Source organism: Haliotis rufescens, unplaced genomic scaffold, assembly GCF_023055435.1.
Source record: "Haliotis rufescens isolate VD_foot unplaced genomic scaffold, xgHalRufe1.0.p SCAF_2, whole genome shotgun sequence".
NCBI classification, from domain to species: domain Eukaryota; kingdom Metazoa; phylum Mollusca; class Gastropoda; order Lepetellida; family Haliotidae; genus Haliotis; species Haliotis rufescens.
Genome location: NW_025963890.1, coordinates 65948617 through 65970586, shown reverse-complemented (window position 1 = coordinate 65970586; position 21970 = coordinate 65948617). Strand labels below are relative to the sequence as shown.

At 43.0% G+C, this 21970-nt stretch overlaps 1 protein-coding gene and 1 non-coding gene across 10 annotated transcripts in view; one reads left to right on the top strand and one right to left on the bottom strand.

Moving 5' to 3' along the window:
* Nucleotides 1–2636: 2636 nt before the first annotated feature.
* Nucleotides 2637–2710, bottom strand: Trnat-agu. Its single transcript has one exon. It is a non-coding gene; the product is annotated as a tRNA-Thr (tRNA).
* A 5610-nt stretch (nt 2711–8320) lies between these two features.
* LOC124134537 (probable 3',5'-cyclic phosphodiesterase pde-5) overlaps nt 8321–21970 on the top strand; it is a 113576-nt gene continuing 99926 nt past the window's right edge. For all 9 annotated transcript variants that reach the window (XM_048400404.1, XM_048400405.1, XM_048400402.1 and 6 more), the window contains exon 1: nt 8321–8607. The gene's annotated coding sequence lies outside the window, so the exon portion shown is untranslated. The remainder of the gene's footprint in view (nt 8608–21970) is intronic.

Below are 21970 nucleotides of genomic sequence, written 5' to 3'. Positions count from 1 at the left end.
AAAGAGCTGGGCTCGAACCCTCATCTCCCGATTTGAGGAAGCGTAAAAGCCAACTCCCCAAGGACGACGGCTGACGGACAAATTATTGGTTGTATACTCCCCAGGGAGATGAGAATGAAAATCGAGTGCATACTGATCCACTGACCGGGGTAATAATAGTGTAGCGCTATGAGCATCTACTTGGTGAATGGCATCTGGCGCATTATTAATGCACTTATTATATTATTGTTATTGTTGTTGTTGTTGTTGTTGTTGTTGTTGTTGTTGTTGTTGTTGTTATTATTATTATCATCATCATCATATCATTTTTATTATTATTATTAAATGTAAAATCAACAGAAGCATAATACTATTCATGATCTTTAAATGTACAAACGATTAAATAAAGTAGCATCTGAAAACGCATGAACTTTGCACACGTCTGTCACTTATAGCGATCTATTCCACGTGTACTACGCATGGACAACTTAACACAGGGTAAATTTAAATTACATAGAGTTCTGGTATATCTTTTTTAAAAAATTTCACAAAATGATGTTCTATTATGTCAGATAAGGAATGTTTTGTTTGTTGCTTTTACGCCTCACCTCAGCGATCTGGATCAGGGATCAAGCCAGGGTAACACATTAACATTGTTGTCCACCGCAAATGTTGTCAACAGCACTGGAGACGTTCACGTTGATGTTCTGCCGTTATGATTGGATGTCTGGGTGGGCGTTCGAACAGATGAGGTAGATGCGCAGACGTCGTCGGAATGTCTTCGCAAGGAAGTTGGTGTCTGGAACCTGTGTCACTGATGGGCGGCCTCTGCGGGAACGGTTTCTGACGTGGTTGTTCCGTTGGTAACGACGCCAGAAGTGCCATATGGTGTTCCCGTGGACGTTGAATTGACGTCCGACGTCACACTGCGAGATACGAGGGCAGGTCAAAAAGTTCTAAGCCAGACTAACTATATGGGCCATAACAAAGTGAACTAGTCAATGTAGTACATTGTTAAAGTAGTTCATTGCAAGTGTATTTGGTCTGTTGAGGCCGTTTGTATATTAGTGACAGCCACTTGAACGTGATAGGGGTCTAAATGGACACAGAAATGGAAGAGAACGAGGACCGAAGTCAACAAGTTTTTTTACTTTAGAGTACTCCTCAAGAACTTCATGACAGCATGTCACAATGGTATGGGTATACGTACCCTAGCTATTCCACTGTTAAACGCTACGCGGCTATGTTTAAGGCTGTGAGAACAAGCCTTGATGGTGACCCTAGGTCTGGACTTCCATCAATCAATATTCAATCAAGGAGATAGAAAAAAACTTATACTGTCAGATAGACATATTACCATTGCTGAACCTGAGGAAGACACAGGTCTAAGTCACGGATCCATTAAAACTATTATTCTTGAACATTTACAGATGCATAAGATATCTGCTCGTTGGATGCCAAAGTTTCTAAATTCTGATTTCAAGGAAGAAAGAACTGACATTGCCAGAGAATATTTAGAGCTAACTGAGGAGGATTTCGTCAAGTTCAAAAAGAGATTAGTAAGGGGTGATGAAACATGGGTCTACCACTACGAACACGAGTCAAAACGTCAGTCCATGGAATGGCACCATTCCACTTCTCCGGCACCAAAGAAATTCAAATCTACAAGCTCAGTCTTGCTGAACTCTGATCTTCCGAAGAAGTGGCTAGCAGTGACAATGATATTGGTTGTCTGGCATTTTATATAGAGATAAACGCGTCAAAAGCTTTCCATAATTAAAAAATCTCAACTAAAAGTAGAATCTATTGCACGATTCTGACTATATCATAAGCATGTATTGACACCAGGTGTTTGTGAATAGGTCAGCGTATCCCGCCCCATTGGTGGCACTGGTCACAAACACATGAAAAGTCAAGTCAGTTGTTTACCTGAAAAGAAACTGAACATATGGCACAATAAGGAATTGCACCCGACATAATTTTTGTCATTGATGCGTACAAATTTGGACATTTGCTACCACCACACACTTGAATGCTTTATTAAGAACTTGAATGTTGTAACCCTGATCAAACAAACTTTAAGCAAGAGTCGTATGACGTTCTTTGAAATCTACGAAAGAAGAGCATCCTCAATTGTGTCTAAAAGCTGCGGCAAAGGCTGGAGCTTCTGGAATATTGCTCGACATAAATAGAACGTTAACTATTGGGTAGCTGAAGTCATCCCTCTTGTCACACAGTGTTGTGGATAATCAATGTCACTCTGAATCTCTATGCATAAAAAATCACAATGTTATCTTTCTTTCTGATTTGAAGGTTCGATATTTGATGTTTATACAGAGAAACAGACGAGGCTCGGGTTGGTGAATCAGTGGAAGGGAATTGACTATTGGCCATTGTTGAACGATATCAGGGGCGCAGAGTTAAATTTCTTGGCAAAATTCCTTTTGTTTTTGACTTTGACACTCCGAGCAGAAATTCCGACTCGAATGCATGAAATTGTCATCTGGTGACTCTTTAAAATAATTCATTAATCCCAAAATCCATATGCATGTAAAGGATTGTAGGTGAAAAATAATCCCACGTGACATTACTGTTTCATTTTGAGTACAGAAAGTGTACGGGATTGTATAAACCAGTTTTGTATTAAAGACAAAAGAAGGCTCCAGGGGGAGTCGAACCCTCGACCTTCTGCTTACTAGGCAGACGCTCTAACCAACTGAGCTATAGAGCCGCTACAGCCAGTGATCGACTTCAACTCTCGCGCTGTCTAAGGTTTCTTTATCGTAACCATCTGTGACCATGATCTCTCGTCCGTCGGTGACTTTCGGGAATTTTCGCATATAGATCTACTGATATGCATGTATGTATTGACCCACCACAGCTGCTCTCTGTCAGCACACATAATACAGTCGTTGAGGGACAGCCATCAATTAACCAAACAAAATTTGATATATTTCACGATAAATGAATGAGCTACTGTTATCAGCGTTGGCGGGTGGGTAGGGGGTAGGGGGTAGGGGGTGCACTTCTTTTGTTAGCGAGTGTGTGAGTTAAACACCATTTTAAGATTTTTTCAGTTTTTGGTCAGCTTGATGTTAGAGGAACACCCACAGCGACTCATGGCTTTTTTTGTCAGCTCGATGTGAGGGGAAACCCCACAGCAACTCATGGCCGTTTTTGTCAGCTGGGTGTTAGAGGAAAGCCCACAGCGACTCATGGCCGTTTTTGTCAGCTGGGTGTTGGAGGAAAGCCCACAGCGACTCATGGCCGTTTTTGTCAGCTGGGTGTTAGAGGAAACCCCAGAGCGACTCATGGCCGTTTATGTCAGCTTAATGTTAGAGGAAAGCCCACAGCGACTCATGGCCTTTTTGTCAGCCTGATGTTGGAGGAACGAAAATTCAAATGTCCAAAACATCGCATTTACATTTCAAACGACCAAACAGGTGACTGTTTATATTTATATAGCTCATGTAAAAATTTATTGCACAATAGATTTCTCTTTTTAAAACATACCTAACGTTGATGGAGAATATAGCTTGCTTTATCATCTAATTGGTTCAAGTAATAACATATTGCAGATATTCCGCTGCCTTGATGGCTGACTAGTCAATCTCATTTGTGCACCTTTATAGTGATGGCCACAATGCATGGTCAACAAAGGATTTACCTGGAGGCCGGCACAGTGACCTCACAAGGTGACACAAACAACATATGGGACCCACCAGGAGTCAAAGGACCCCATTGGTGCAATGATACAATTGTGCTATGACGTCATAAAAAATGTTTGACGTCAACTTACTTCAGTGAAGATCGATATCTGTGATAAATCGTGCTGAAAATGTTGTCGATTTAAAATATAATGAAAAGTCAAAATGTGATTTTTCAACCATAAGGTCCCCTATCTCGTGCTTGATCACATATGATGATGCGGTTTATCTTTACCTCTAACTGAGACGCGTTCCACATACACCCAAATTTAAACGGTTGATCGGGAATGTGGCCTCGCTAGATTTTTCTGTGATCAGAGTATGAAAAATCAGGTCAGTTTTCTTGTGATCTCATTACAAAAATGATCGGCGAAAATATAATTTTATGTCAAATGTTATTGCGATTCCAATACTAATACTGACATACTTTCAACATTTCGTAACGGTCGCTGTGGGAAGACAAATACAATACTGCGTTTATAAGTGAGTGAGTGAGTACTATGCTTTTTGTACTATTCCGGCAATATCACAGCGCAGAACACCAGAAATCATCTTCCCGGGGCAAGGGAGCTAACTGACTGCATAAGTCCAGTTTCCACCCTTGCCGAACTAGGCTGGAATTTCTGGGTTCGATCGTAGCACCACCAGTGACTATTACGAGTTATGTCCCATCTATGTCCCTCCTATTGACCAATCAGAGCCCACCTCTCATATCACTTGCATTTGCTTCAAACAAAATGGAAAATCTCTGTTAACGCTACGTTGACGGTACACATGCTTTGTAAATACATCAATCGCCCGAAACCTACACGACAGTTTACGAACCGGAAGTTGATTTCAGTACGCGATTTTGATTGGACTATGCATAGACTCGTTAGCCCAGCCAAAATACTCCATAATACCAGCTTTGTCCGGCAAGGGTGGAAACTGGACTTTTATAGTCAGTTAACTCCCTTGCCTCGGGGAGATGACCAGAAATAGAAACCACTAGGCTACCCCACCGCCTCTCTACGTTTGTGAGTGAGTGAGAAAGGTTTAATCTTTTAGCAATGCAGCCATTTCCCGGGGAGATAACAAGGATGTTCCCATTGTATTAATGTAGCGCCGTCGGTTCTAAAGTGATCGAATAACATCGTAAATCAGAAACCACGTAACGTTTATCTCCTAAATGGTTGAATAACCATCTTTCATAATAGAGAGTTCGTGGCTGATAAAAGAAGATATTTTTATTAGCATGTAGATCGACAATACGGACATACCAGAACCAGTGGAGATAGGCCTGTAAGTAGGAGCCATTAAAGATAGGAACTGTTTTACCTGCGAATTAGCACAGAGATAATATCACGGTCGATAGTCGTCCCGATCGGCTTAATGGGCACCATTTTAGAGTCCACGGTAGCTCCACTCCTATCACGGTGTTAAATAATGGAAACTCACGTCATTTGTTTGTTGTTTAACGCCGCACTCCAGCTATTCGACGACGGTCTGTAAATAATCTAGTCTGGGGCGGGCAATCAAATGATTGATATTGTGAGCAACGATTTACGCTGTCGGGTACGAAGAAGGTACAACCAAGTCACCAAGCCTGACCACTCGATCCATTTGGTCACCTCTTACGACCAGCATAGGTTGCTGGGCCCTGTCTAACCCAGGATCCCCAGTACACCTGTACAAAATATGCCATACTTTTATTATTACAAAAACTTACCATGTATCTGCAGTTGACTGATTGACCTCTGGCTTACATCCTTACAACATAAATATACCCATGAACGTAGCCGTTCTAACAGAGATATAGTTTCAAAACTCATAGTGAGTGAGTGAGTGAGTGAATATGGTTTTACGCCGCTTTTAGCAATATTCCAGCAATATCACGGCGGGGGACACCAGAAATGGGCTTCACACATTGTACCCATGTCGGGAATCGAACCCGGGTCTTCGGCGTGACGAGCGAACGCTTTAACCACTAGGCTACCCGACCGCCCCTCAAAACTCATAGAGTAGAACTGCTTGTCTGGACTGGTCGACACGTTTTAACTTACAGTCTATGGGATTTCCCGAAGATATGTGTCTGTAACATCCTGAATGACTTGATTTGTATTTGTACTTGAATACCTTATTTGTATATCGCTTTTCAGATATATGAGCATATTTCTTTGTCATTTTTATCTTACTGTGCCCTATATCACGATATTCGCCAAAGACACAAACAAGAATTGCCAGTTTTCGGGCGTTTCGGCGGAGAATACACCACTGACTGACTGAGTATGGTTTTACGCCGCTTTTAGCATAATTCCACTAATATCACGGCGGGGGACACCAGAAATGGGCTTCACAAATTGTACCCATGTCGGGAATCGAACCCGGGTCTTCGGCGTGACGAGCGAACGCTTTAACCACTAGGCTACCCGACCGCCACGGGGAATACACGAACGTCTATGGACAATATTCGCAACTATTTAACAATTCCGCCTAGTTCAGTCTCGGGTTCTCCATGATTATGACCTTTGGTTTGTCTGCGCATGTTCGTAGGAAACGTCAATGCCCTGATGATTACTGAAATGTTCAAGTGCCGCTCACTCACTCTTCCAATCGGGCATTAAAAGTTAGCGGGGTGGGTTTAACGCCGCTTGGAAAAGTATTCCAGTTATATCACGGCGTTTCAGTTGATGTAGGAGGAAAGCCCTAAATGATGCAGGTATCAGACGTAATCCAATTTGGTGTTTGCCACGAGCCCGGTATGATGATGACAAACCAAGAAACATAATCGGAGTGAACCAGGATTCGAACCCACAATCATAAGTCTCTGGCGTGCCCAATGGACGCAGCTCTGCACAGCGAATTGGCGCGCCTCAGACGACTGGGCCACCCGTGCCAACGTTAAAAGTTATAAGACCATCCACATGCATGACTGTGAAGGGGCAGCTCAATATGCAGAGGAGGCATGGATTGTCCAGCGGTCGCTGTGCATGGTTGCTTCCCTTAGCCGTGCCAGGATCACAGATTTATGCCAATTATGATCCTTACTCGTTGGTTTCACAAACTACCTCTTTCGTTTCGTTTTCCGCACACATCGTGTCACCCAGCGTGAAATAACTGAAAAAAATAGTAAACCAAACCCTCCCTCTCACGAAAGGTCCATTGGATCTTGACACGCTTAACGCATGAAACCCTCCGCTGCTATTGACCCCTTACCGCCTGTGCCCAAAGTTGTCGGGTACCTTCTTATTCCTCCCCAGTGCCTTGACCTGACTATTGATGAAAGTGTGTAACTAGTTTGATCAGCTGTGAATTCTTTTTCCCTCCTTTCATCTTTTGGATGCTGGTAGTATTTGAATGTACTGACCTAATTAAATGAATAATGCACAAAACTCAATACATCGACACAGCAAAGTGCTGTCGACAGTCAGGCTGGAGTAAATAGACATAAAGGACGCAGAGCAGCCATTAACATTGATTCAGATTTCACAATACGCGGTACGTTTTACAACTTGTTCAGTGTATGTTTGAATAAGTACAAGTATGTGTTTGTTAACGTGTGTGTGTGTGTGCATGTGTGTGTGTGAGTGTGTGTGTGTGTGTGTGTGTGTGTGTGTGTGTGTGTGTGTGTGTGTGTGTGTGTGTGTGTGTGTGTGTGTGTGTGTGTGTGTGTGTGTGTGTGGAAGCGTGTGTTTGCTGTGTATGGCTATGTGTGTGTGTGAGTGTGTGTGTCTTCGCGCGTGTGTGTGTGTGGAAGCGTGTGTTTGCGTGTGTATGGCTATGTGTGTGGGCATGCGTCTGCGTCTGTTTTGTTTGTGTCTATGTGTTTGTGTGTCTGTGTGTCTGTGAGTGTGCAGGAACGGCTCTAGTAATCTACCCTCTCGTTTTTAGTGTTTGTTTGCTTTATGTATGAAACAGGCTTGTGTTGTGAGTGTGTGCGTGAGTGTGCTCGCTAGTGTGTCTTTGTGTTAGTGTGTATAAACGGCTCCAGCAATTTACTCGCGCGTCTTTAGTTGGGTTTTTTCTTTAAGATTGAAATAGGCGTGTGTTTGTGTGCGTGCGTGTGCGTGTAGATATGTGTGTGAGTGAGTGAGTGAGTGTGCTCGCTCTAGCTCTAGCAATATACCCGCGCGTTTCTAGTGTTTAAATAATATATGAAATAGGAATGTGTGTGTGTATGCGTGCGTGTGCGTGTGGCTATGTGTATGTGTGTGTCTGCCTACCTGCCTGTGTCTGTACGTGTGTATGGGTGTATTTGTGTATGTGAGTGTATATAAACGCTCGAGTAATCTACCCGCGCATTCTAATTGCTTTGAGTCAAATGATTCTAACTGTTGCCGAAAGACTGTCTCCGCTTAATGGATTCCCCATTCACCAGCCGTATGTCAAATCACAATACACCCTGATAAATCGATAGAACGTTTGCTGTCATAATACGTCCTTGAATAATCTCCCGCTGGCCAGTCCAGCAGGTGAATATAGACCCCGCTGTATTCTCTTGGTTATACCACCGCTGGCAGATATGCGCCATCAATGATCTATACTCATTAGCAGCTTGGACCAATCACAACCTCTCTTGCAAAGATGCCACGGAGAGCGTTTGGTTGCTAGGGAATATTTTGACGCGAATTAGATGATGAAGTATAGTTGGAGAGGCGTGAGCGACAGCTGCTAGTTCATTGGCGTCCATTTCATCCAAATACTATTATCTCTCTCTTTCTACTATTCACATAACTCCGTCGTGGACATGTTTCCCCGCTATGACGTCACGTGAGAGCGAGTTTTAGGGCGAGGTTTTTCAGTTTTAACCCGCAAAGATAAACAGCGTAGTGGTAGATTGTGTTTGTACGCGGCTGTTTTCATGTTATTTACGTGTGTTGAGGACCAATTCATCAACAGCAGGATGTGAGCTACCTTCGTCACTTCACTCTGCAGGAATGAGGTAAGTGGCAGTGATGCTTGTTGAATTAACAACTTTTACGCATTTTATGCTCGAGGTGAATTTGGATGCCATTTAAACCTAAATGTGAGATACGTTTTACACGTTTATGTCAATACTTTATACGTCTATTTGTATATGTGGGGGTCAGATCCTTTGTCGGCATTGTAGCTCCAGTTAAAGAACGTTTTCACATTTTAAATTCCAACATAGTTTTCCTTTATGATTTTACCAATGATATATCTGTGTGTTAGTGTGTTAGTGTGTGTTAGTGTTAGTGTGTTAGTGTTAGTGTGTGTGTTAGTGTGTGTGTGTGTGTGTGTGTGTGTGTGTGTGTGTGTGTGTGTGTGTGTGTGTGTGTGTGTGTGTGTGTGTGTGTGTGTGTGTGTACGTGCTAGTCTGGACTTTATAGCGGTTTTATAGAGTTAACCCAAAGAGGTACATTGCATTTTAAAAAAATACCCCACTCAGACACAGTATAATGACTACGAACCGGCTAGTCCTTGTTCTACCCCCTTAACGCCGAGCGCGTCAGGGTAACAACAAGTACCATCTTTAAACGTCTTTGTGAAGACTAGTGCATCGAGCCCCCGACCTTCCGCTCTCCCGGCATACGCTCTATCCACTAGACCACGGTTGCGGACACCTCTACACAGCATTTCGAACTATGTACTTCAGCGTAGACTTCACACATCAGCAGCAACTTTCATTACAATGTGGAACTACTGTGGTGGGTGGTGTGAGTTGCGATGTTAGAATATGGCAGATGACCAGTGGCCTTAAGTTCGTCGATCACCTACTGATGCTAGTTCCGCATCCTGGATTACCACTGATTATTAACATCCTTTATCTGTCAGCATCACTCCATGCCCATAGGTGTTATTAAAGCAACAAACGTTTATGACCAGTATCATTTTGGCCCCAACCCCCCACCCGCCAACCCCACCCCCGGTCATGTATTCAATGCCAGAAACTGACGCCTGTGTTCGACTCCTAGAGGTGCCTGCCCTGATAATGTTTCTAGGTTTGTCAGCACCATTCCCGTGCTCGTCGTGGTACGCGTCTAAGACCTGCATAACCCTTGGTATCTATCATTTTCCATGACCTCTGCGTCAGAACCACTAGCATTGCGAAAACGGTAATAATATGATCAAGCCATTACATCATGTCGCTTAAGATACTGTGTTTGTGCCATAGCTGGGCATTCACTGACAATGTGTTGGACAGTCTCATTAAATTCATTATATAATCTACATTTCAAATTTACATATTGATACGAAATCACACATTGACGGTTTCGAGTGGGAAGTGACTGGTCCTGAGCAGCAAAAAGGAAACCTTCTGTTTCACTTTTCAGGCCAGCCGACCTCATCCAAGCGAACGTTTCTGCAGGGTTGCTGACCGTCTCAACACACTGCATATAAACTCGATGCAGTGGTCGTTCAGATAGCCTCTCCTTGAAAAACTGAGTCTGGGCCGATTTGATATGTACCATGGATGGACATCTGTGTCAAAACCACAAGACAATCACCATGGTAGTTATTATTTACATATTATAATAAAAAATGCAGCAAAGAGGGTTTGGGTGATCCTGGCACTGTCAGACTGGTTATGCTCATCATCAGCTCAGGGCCCTTGCCTCCTCTACACGCAGCCCAGACAGCGAATGGGACTGCTCCCAGGAAGCCTTGTCTAGTCAAATCCACCCAGAACTTTTCGGAAAATGTGGAGACTCCCCCAACAATGCAGCCTTCTGCATTACCCAGATTGTCAGAAGGGCTGTATTCCTGGTAGCAAACCCGGGTACTTTCCCAATGTCAGTCAACAGATTGGGAGGTACCAAATCTAAGGCATCGAGAATAATGGGGAGTCGGACAACTTGGTACTTGGGATGCAATCGTGACATTTCGAAAGCGAGGTCCGCATATTTGCCATGTTTTTCCTCAATCTTGTCAATCACATTAGTGTCAAAGGGGACAGAAAATTCAATGATATAAATGATTTTATTGGTTTTATGAAAAAGGACAAGATCAGGTTTGTTGGACTGGATACGTCTGAGACTGTATACGGGCCTATTCCAAAGGATTTTGTATTTATCATTTTCCATGACGCCCTCTACATATTCCGGGTCGTACCATGGATGGACCTCTGTGTCAAAACCAAGATTAGTAGTAGTAGTAGTAGTAGTAGTAGTAGTAGTAGTAGTAGTAGTAGTAGCAGCAGCAGCAGCAGCATCATCATCATCATCATCATCATCATCATCATTATTATCATTATTATTATTATTATTATTATCATCACAAACCGGGTCACAATGATATTGTGTTTTGACATTCCCCTCTATGTTTTACTCTCTGCATTCGTCATTGTTTCAAGGGGTATCATGTCCTGCGAGAAGGTCATAGGTACATGTTCCAGTAAGCACCAAGATTACCTGGTATTGATTTGGACCTGTATGTCGAAGAATCCACTCATGCATATGCACCCTCATTCTTCTTACCTGTTCAACATGCATTTGCCCATGTATCAGATCGATTAGGAGGAAAATATCAGTGCGTATGTCAATACACTTAACCTTTCTTTTGCACATTAATCATGCTACACGATAATACTCTATGGACTGTATGTGAAACACTCAACGAGAGCAAGACCAGCTAAAGTTATCCTTTACTAATCAATATTAGGTAGTTTCTTAAAAGAAATGGCTTCATGTGCACAAGGACGTGAGGGGCTCATGGAAAAGTGGTCTCTTCCAACAAGCATAGGGTCTCTTACAACAAGCATAGGGTCTCTTACAAAAAACATAGTGGTCTATTCCAACAAGCATAGTGGTCTCTTCCAACAAACATAGTGGTCTCTTCCAACAAGCATAGTGGTCTCTTCCAACAAACATAGTGGTCTCTTCCAACAAGCATAGTGGTCTCTTCCAACAAACATAGTGGTCTCTTCCAACAAACATAGTGGTCTCTTACAACAATCATAGTGGTCTCTTCCAACATGCATATTGATATCTTACAACAAGCATAGTGGTCTCTTCCAACAAGCATATTGATATCTTACAACAAGCATAATGGTCTCTTCCAACAAGCATATTGATATCTTACAACAAGCATAGTGGTCTCTTCCAACAAGCATATTGATATCTTACAACAAGCATAGTGGTCTCTTCCAACAAACATAGTGGTCTCTTACAACAAGCATTGTGGTCTCTTACAACAAGCATATTGATCTCTTACGACAAGCAAAGTGGTCTCTTCCAACATGCATATTGATATCTTACAACAAGCATAGTGGTCTCTTCCAACAAGCATATTGATATCTTACAACAGGCATAGTGGTCTCTTCCAACAAACATAGTGGTCTCTTACGACAAACATAGGGGTCTCTTACAACAAGCATAGTGGTCTCTTACAACAAGCATATTGATATCTTACAACAAGCATAGTGGTCTCTTCCAACAAACATAGTGGTCTCTTACGACAAACATAGGGGCATCTTACAACAAGCATAGTGGTCTCTTACAACAAGCATAGGTCTCTTACAACAAGCATAGTGGTCTCTTCCAACATGCATAGGGTCTCTTACAACAAGCATAGTGGTCTCTTCCAACAAGCATATTGATATCTTACAACAGGCATAGTGGTCTCTTCCAACAAACATAGTGGTCTCTTACGACAAACATAGGGGTCTCTTACAACAGGCATAGTGGTCTCTTACAACAAGCATATTGATATCTTACAACAAGCATAGTGGTCTCTTACGACAAACATAGTGGTCTCTTACGACAAACATAGGGGCATCTTACAACAAGCATAGTGGTCTCTTACAACAAACATAGTGGCCTCTTCCAACAAGCATAGTGGTCTCTTCCAACAAGAATAGTGGTCTCTTCCAAAAAACATAGTGGTCTCTTACGACAATCATAGTGATCTGTTACGACAAGCATAGTGGTCTCTTCCAACATGCATAGGGTCTCTTACAACAAGCATAGTGGTCTCTTCCAACAAGCATATTGATATCTTACAACAGGCATAGTGGTCTCTCCCAACAAACATAGTGGTCTCTTACGACAAACATAGGGGTCTCTTACAACAGGCATAGTGGTCTCTTACAACAAGCATATTGATATCTTACAACAAGCATAGTGGTCTCTTACGACAAACATAGTGGTCTCTTACGACAAACATAGGGGCATCTTACAACAAGCATAGTGGTCTCTTACAACAAACATAGTGGCCTCTTCCAACAAGCATAGTGGTCTCTTCCAACAAGCATAGTGGTCTCTTCCAAAAAACATAGTGGTCTCTTACGACAATCATAGTGATCTGTTACGACAAGCATAGTCGTCTCTTCCAACAAACATAGTGGTCTCTTACAACAAGCATAGTGGTCTCTTCCAACAAACATAGTGGTCTCTTACGACAGTCATAGTGGTCTCTTCCAACAAGCATAGTGATCTCTTACAACAATCATAGTGGTCTCTTCCTACAAACATATTTCTCTCTTACGACAAACATAGTGGTCTCTTCCAACAAACATAGTGGTCTCTTACAACAAGCATAATGGTCTCTTCCAACAAACATAGTGGTCTCTTACGACAGTCATAGTGGTCTCTTCCAACAAGCATAGTGATCTCTTACAACAATCATAGTGGTCTCTTCCTACAAACATATTTGTCTCTTACGACAAACATAGTGGTCTCTTCCAACAAACCTATTGGTCTCTTACAACAAGCATAGTGGTCTCTTCCAACAAGCATATTGATCTCTTACAACAATCATAGTGGTCTCTTACAACAAGCATAGTGGTCTCTTACAACAAGCATAATGGTCTCTTCCAACAAACATAGTGGTCTCTTCCAACAAACATAGTGGTCTCTTCCAACAAACATAGTGGTCTCTTACAACAAGCATAATGGTCTCTTCCAACAAACATAGTGGTCTCTTACGACAGTCATAGTGGTCTCTTCCAACAAGCATAGTGATCTCTTACAACAATCATAGTGGTCTCTTCCTACAAACATATTTGTCTCTTACGACAAACATAGTGGTCTCTTCCAACAAACCTATTGGTCTCTTACAACAAGCATAGTGGTCTCTTCCAACAAGCACATTGATCTCTTACAACAATCATAGTGGTCTCTTACAACAAGCATAGTGGTCTCTTCCAACAAGCATATTAATCTCTTCCAACAAGCATATTGATCTCTTACAACAATCATATTGGTCTCTTCCAACAAGCATACTGGTCTCTTACGACAATCATAGTCGTCCCTTACGACAATCATAGTGGTCTCTTACAACAAGGATAGGGGTCTCTTACAACAAGGATAGTGGTCTCTTCCAGCAAGCATAGTGGTCTCTCCCAACAAGCATAGTGGTCTCTTCCAACAAGCATAGTGGTATCTTCCAACAAGCATAGTGGTCTCTTACGACAGTCATAGTGGTCTCTTCCAACAAGCATAGTGGTCTCTTACAACAATCATAGTGGTCTCTTCCAACAAACATATTGGTCTCTTACGACAGTCACAGTGGTCTCTTCCAGCAAACATATTGGTCTCTTACAACAATCATAGTGGTCTCTTCCAACAAACATAGTGGTCTTTTACAACAATCATAGTGGTCTCTTACAACAAGCATAGGGTCTCTTACAACAATATGACAATATGATTATTTTTTCGTATTCCTGGCGACAAGATGGCGACTTCTAACTCTTTCGGAATACTAGTCACTCGCGTCCAATTAAGGCTGGAGTGACGATGAAGACGCGGGAAGCAGACTGCCACGCCCCGCAGCATCCATCACACCGTCCACACCCGACGCTAACTGTGAAAATCAATGCATTGTTCCGTACCGTTGTTATTTGCCTTCTTATTTGTTGTTTCCGAGTCAGAAATATAGACAGTATACCTGATTGGGCGTTTTGACCGGCGGTCAAGCCAAGGTCGAATGTACCAATTAATCGGACAGCAGGTGTCTCAGGTAGCAGTGTTTAGCAGGTGGTAGACCGGTAATACAATAGCGCCATGTCCTAAATATGAGTACATGGTATTGGTTGGGGAGTTCTTTGTCGTATGGAGCTAATTATTGGGACAAAGTAGAACACCTACCAAGCTTGGCCTGTTTAAACACAGACTTTATAATGTATAGCAATGATTAATGATCATTCTAATTACATAACGAACACGAATTTCACACAAAGCACTAATTACAATGTCTGGGTCTTGTTCCGCAAAGTGATCTTAATGCACGACTATATTCCTATATAAGCACTGAGATCGAACTGGGAAGATTTTCCTCTTTTTTATTATCTTCTATGTATTGTCGGAGGAAGATGTAAGATTTGACTTGTGCATTATGTTCCTGTATTTGTGAAGGTGAATACTTGATTGCCTTTGCATGTGTTTGTGACTGGTGCCACCGGTAGGCTGGATTCTCGCAGCTTTTCGCGAACACCTGGTATCATCACTATTTGATAGGGATTCATAAACACATGCTTACATATGCACATACGTCATTGATCACAACCCACGGCTGACAATTAAATTCTTATCGCCCACCACCCACTGACAAACAGTGCAATGTTCTGCTTAACGGATAATGCAGAATCAATATTCGTGACAACTTACCATCACTCTTAGTTAACACAGCCATACCATATAAGTTGCGTCAATCTGCCAGAAGAAAAACTACTTCCTGCAAATGAAACGGTGTTTGTCAAACACACAACTCGTCATGTCATGCGTACCTGAATAAATCCTCCCATCTGCGTGCACGGACCGGTGCTTTGGTTCAGAGTATGTAAATATTTACATTCGTCCTCGCCATGTATACTGTTAGAATCAATGACATAGGCAGTATAACTTTCGTTTTACTGTTATATGAAGAGTGAGTGAGTGAGTGAGTGGTTTTACGCCGCTTTAAGCAATATACCAGCAATATCACGACGGGGGACACCAGAAATGGGCTTCACACATTGTACCCATGTCGGGAATCGAACCCGGGTCTTCGGCATGACGAGCGAACGCTTTAACCACAATGCTACCCGACCGCCCCGTTATATGTAGACTTTTCATGTTATAGTTTGTGCAAGTGAAACCTCAAACGTTTTATACTGTATTTCAGGATCGGGTTTAGCATTATTCGAGACTTAATATTCTCTTGAAAACAAGAAACGCAATACGGATATTTTTGGTCATAAAAGCAAAATTAGCTGACGAAGAGGTAAGAGGTGCAAAATGAAGAGGTTTAATGTGTTATAGTGTCAGGGACAAATCTCCAGGATCAAAATGATCACAACAAGGACATGCAAACCATTAGTCGGGAAACACGTACGATTCGGAAATCACACCCAATGTATTAACACGTGCAGCAACATTATGAACGGTAATAAAGTGCAGTGTGTTTGATTGATGAATCTGCATCAATCGAACAGTGACAGTTCAACAATATGCCAAGTTTAACAGAAGTGCAAAGAAACAACGTCATAGGCCGCTTGCAGGAAGGGGAATCCCGATCAGCTGTAGCCAGTGTTTTCAATGTAGCACACAGCACCATCACAAGGCTATGGGATCGGTTTCAACAGCATGGGCCAAGGTCAGGACGACCAAGAGTAACCACCCCCGCCCAAGATCTCTACATCCGACTGCGCCACCTACGTGAAACGACGACCACAGCCACCTCAACCGCATCCCAAATACCCGGACAGCGCAGAATATTCGACAAAACCTTACGAAACCGTTTAAGAGCAGCAGTTCTACGAGCAAGACGTCCTGTTCGACGTGTCATATTGAGTCGACAACATCCTCAACAACTACTGCATTGGTGTCGTCAACACAGGGTATGGCCTCAACTCAGATTGAGAGATGTCTGGTTCAGCAACGAATCACGATTTCTCCTCAGTCGAGGGGATGGAAGAGCACCGGCCTTCAGACGTCGGTGAGAACGTTACGCCGGAAACTGCGTACAGGCCGGAAACAGTGGACAGCGTTGGGGTAGCGGGTAGCGTTATAATGTGGGCGACTATCTCTCATCATGGCAGGACAGGTTTGGTCCATATTCAGGGCAATCTTACGGCTCAACGATACATCAACGAACATCTCCTACCATACATCACGGATCACTTGGGCCTGTCTACACAACAACAACGTTGATGTTCTCCCCTGGCCCTCCAGATCCCCGGATTTGAACCCGATAGAGCACCTGTGGGATGAATTGGATAGACGGCTCCGCCGACATCAACCACAACCCCACACGTTACAGCAGTTGTCTTTCACGTTGCAGGCTGAGTGGGCTACCATTCCCCAGGATGTGATTCGCATACTTGTCTCTTCCATGGGCAGGAGATGTCAGGCCGCTATCCAATGGGGGACATACGCGTTATTGATGGTAGCTGACATTCACCTTGGACTTTTCCTATATACCGATAACTGAGACTACTACAACCCACAAGTGTTCTCTCCACAGCATTTTGGCTCAATACCTTGTAGAGTTCCTCGTAGTACAAGTAAATCTTGTTTGATGTCATATAAGCTGTCAAATATTCATTTTGATTACAGTATATATATATATATATATATATATATATATATATATATATATATATATATATACATATATATATATATATATACTGTAATCAAAATGAATATTTGACAAGATTTACTTGTACTACAGTGACAAAATATAATAAATGATGATTTATACGTTTATAATATTCTTCAAAAAAGAAGAAGAAAGAAACGCAAAGCCAGATTTGTGTGAGGAAGGAAAACACATTTATATGAGGAACTCTACAAGGTATATAAATTTATATTAACAATGTGTAAATAACAAAGTATGTGTTTTATTTCTTATATATGGAAATTGAATACGTGTACATGAGCTACTTTATAATCTAGTTTATAATCGTCGCTCGCCAGACGCCTCGTTCCGCTTTTTGTATTAACCTATTACTTCAGGCAAGGTGCACACCCAGGAGCGGGCATTCTTAGCTCTGATGTAAACAGTTCTTTTCACTGTATGTGAGTGAGTGAGTGAGTGAGTGAGTGAGTGAGTGAGTGAGTGAGTGAGTGGGTGGGTGGGTGGGTGGGTGAGTGAGTGAGTGAGTGAGTGAGTGAGTGAGTTGTGTTTGACGCCGTTAGTAGTTCAGTTATAGCACGGCGTGTCAGCTTGGGGCGGGAGGAAAGTCTCAGACGTTTACCAGCGTGGGGGAAACCTACGAGCACGGGTGTTGTGCTGACAAACCTCAGTTCGTGTATGGTCAATATGCATGACTGAATGTTGTTTTACCGCTATAAACATTTTTAAAGCAATATCACCAATTGTCAACGTCCTTCTCCTGCCACATTTAGCTGACACGTCGTGATAGTGCTGATATACTGCCCTCCACCCCACCCCCTACCCTAATCTCACCCAACCCGGGGTCACGGGTGGCCAAGTCGTCTAAGGCGCCGCGATTCGCTGTGCAGAGTTGCGTCCCTTGGGCACGCCAGAAACCTATGATTGTGGGTTCGAATCCCGGTTCGCCCCGATTATGTTTCTAGGTTTGTCAGCACCATACCCGTGCTCGTGGGTTTCACCGAAGTGGTAAACGTCTGAGACTTGTATCACTTAGGGCTTTCCTCCCACATTAAGCTGACACGCCGTGATAAAACTCACTCACCCAACCCACCCCACCCCACCCCTCTCGAGAATAACAAACGGTCGCACTCTTACGGTAATATCTTCCTTTGAGAAATATAAGTTAGCCCTCTACACCTGGATAGCTCAACGTTATATATTTGATTGCAATGGGGATCACAGAGTGTTGAAAACACTTGTGCAGAGACTGGGTGACTTGAGTTATGATATGTGAGATCAGCTTCCATTTGGATGAATAATATATTAATCGTTGGTATTCGTTACTTGTGGGGGCGGCCGGGTAAGCCAAGTGGTTAAAGCGTTCGCTCGTCACGCCGAAGACCCGGGTTCGATTCCCGACATGGGCACAATGTGTGAAGCCCATTTCTGGTGTCCCCCGTCGTGATATTGCTGGAATATTGCTAAAAGCGGCGTAAAACCATACTCACTCACCCGTTACTTGTGCTTATACACCCACCGGAACGAAACTGGAGACGAGAACCACTGAGAAACAGGACCTGTCTTTAAGGGGGGAAATAGAATATTATTAACGAGAGAGGGACATAATAGGTCTTGTTCTGTCACACGATGTTGAATGCCACGGGTACATATTGTCATTGGCGCTTTTGTTTATGGTTTTGTGTGAAAAACAGGTAAATGTGGTTTTGTTTGTGTATTTGGAATTAATTGCTGTAATGGTTTTCAATGGCATGTCTTTAATATACCTTGATTTGTCTGGGGATCTAGCTTTGCGGAACATGATACGGATATATCAGAACCGGTTATATTCTGTAAGAAAGGCAAATTATTTGCCAAAGCGTTGACACATGTATAAGATTTACTAAACAACAGACCCGTGAAGATCCGGGGTTTGAATAGGTCTTCGGCAACCCATGCTTGTCGTTAAAGGCGACCATGCTTGTCGTAAAGGGCGACTAACGGGATCGGGTGGTCAGACTCGCTGACTAGGTTGATGCATGTCATCGTGTCCCAATTGCGTGGATCGAGGCTCATGATGCCCATCACTGGATCGTCTGGTCCAGACTCGGTTATTTACAGACCGCCGTCATATAGCTGGAATATTTCTGAGTGCGGCGTTAATATTATTTAATGTGATTAATACCACGAGTGTTGTTAAACGCCGCATATGCACATACCTCATGGCGGGCTTTAAATAATCGATTCTGATACGTCGTACATACCGACTGAATACTATGACGGCAGATCATGACATCAAAGCGGCCTGTTCTGAACCGGAATCGCCACGAGCGACGTTCAATATGATTGAACAATAATAATACGCTATGCAAGTAATATCAATAAACAATCACGACGATCTTTGAAACGGGTTATTTTCTTGCAAGATCCGTGCTACACACCTTCTTCACCAGTTCCCTGCAAGGTTAGAGTGAACTTAATGTTAGCATTGGAAGCGCGACCCCATTTCTATATTGATGCTCCGGTGGGTGGGTGGGTGGGTGGGTGAGTGAGTGAGTGAGTGAGTGAGTGAGTGAGTGAGTGAATGAGTGAGTGGGTGGGCTGTGAGTGAGTGGGTGGGCTTTGGGTGAGTGAGTGGGTGGGCTTTGGGTGAGTGAGTGAGTGAGTGAGTGAGTGTGTGAGTGAGTGAGTGCGTGAGGGGGTGAGCAATGGAAGCTCAGTGAAGTAAAATAGCGGTATACGCTATTTTAAAACAGTTTTTTTTTTGTATCAAAAAATCATTTTTCAGCCTAATAATTCAACAGTGTCATATACTAATGACTCGTGACGTCATATCTGGTTACCAATTACTGTTTGAAACCGTCAAGACCACTGCGCACGTCGATTCAGAACGAAAAACAACTAACATCTATCAAGGCACATTAACAATACCCTGGAACTGTACTTTACTCACGCCTGGCACCGAGTGACCTGCACTGACCGGATAATGGCGGACAATGGCGGACAATAGATGTTTTCACTCTTAACTCTACCTCAATCATCTCACCCTTAACTACAACACCAGGACGGTATTGACAGCCAGTGCGGGCGGTATTATGTGGCGGTATTCTCTGAGTGGTACATATACTCTGGAAATATATCACTGTGTAGTTTCTGACGTCTGGGGAAGTCTGACCACGTGGTCCAACACAAACGCCGTGACATCAGCCATTTCGCTGTACAAATACACAGCGCACTACAATGTTAAAGTGATCTTAATGTTTGATTTCGAACCGCGACCGCATTTCTAGATTGTATACTCTGGCGAGTGATTGTTGTTTAATCCCAAGGCATGTATCCAGCTTATACCACGACAGTGAAGTATAAGTTAGAGCTGTTAAATCTATCGCCAACATTCAAAGAACCGTAGCACCTTATACATTGTTTTGATTACCGTATTTAAATAGTTATTCATGAATGTTGTGCTTAACTGTGAGATAGTTGGTTAATGCAGGACATTTCCCTCAACCCAGACCGTGAACTATAGCCACCGGCCTTTCCCTTTCGCCGCCGCCACGGAATGGAATAACCAGTCTCCAAGCTTTTGACTCTTCAAGTCCCCCTCAACACCCTTCTGTCCCTGATGCCTTTCAAGATTAACTTTGTACACTTGTGCGTGTCGAGCATGCGCGATATAAGTTGCCTATTATTATTATTATTATTATTATTATTATATACAGATCAAAATAAAAAATGCAGCAAAGAGGGTTTTGGTGATTCTGGCTCGTTAGGCTCATCATCAGCTCAGCGCCCTTCCCCCCTCTACACGCAACTTTTCGAAATTGTAAAACATATTAGTTTTTTCTAATAGTTGTATGATAATAATGAACAAACTACGAACACATTACAACCGGTAATGAACTGTGACAGTAGATGATATGACCTCCAACGATCTTGAAGGACGACAGGGGTAAGATGGCAATCTCTATGTTGACGTTTTTGGATCAGTAGTGCGTAATACCGCCACGATATATCAAACATTCATTCACTCGACGATTTGAGGGAGTCTTTCCCACTCCTCTAGGACCACCTGACCAAGTTTAGTGATAGTGATGCCACCCCACACCATAACCGATCCACCTCCAAATTTGTCCTGAGGTTGACATTGGCTTGACGTTCTTTTCGACGTCGCCAGACACAGCCACGCCTATCAAGGAAGCGCAAAGTGAATCGGAACTTGAAAACATGACACGTGACCAACGACGATACCCCGGTTTCGACGTTGTGTACGCCATTGACGTCTGTTGGCAATGTGACGATTTGTAGGGGGCGGCCGACGAGCATGGAGATGAGTTGAATGTAGACTATTTCTAATCTTCTGACCCGTAACTCGTACTCCAGTAGCCTGATAAAAATTTGCTGCAATTTGATTCGCTGTTGAGTTCGATTTCGAAGAGAAGATTTTCGTAGTGCCGATTTGTGTCCCTTGAGCACGCAAGAAACAAACGATCGTGGGCTCGAATCCCGGTTCTCGCCGATTAGGAATGTAGGTTTATCAGCACCATACCCGTGATTGTGGTTTTACCCCAAAGTGGTAAATGTTTAAGAGCTGTATCACTTTCCTTCCATATGAAGCTGACACGACCTGATATAACTGGAATACTGAAGAGGCGTTGATTCACTCACTCACTCACTCACTCACTCACTCACTCACTCACTCAGCTACAAATTACAGACACCTGGACTCCACCGCGGCCAACCCAGCGAGTGTCATTCATTTCATATAATTTCATTTCATGTCAAATGCAATTTGTGGTCAATTTATAGGT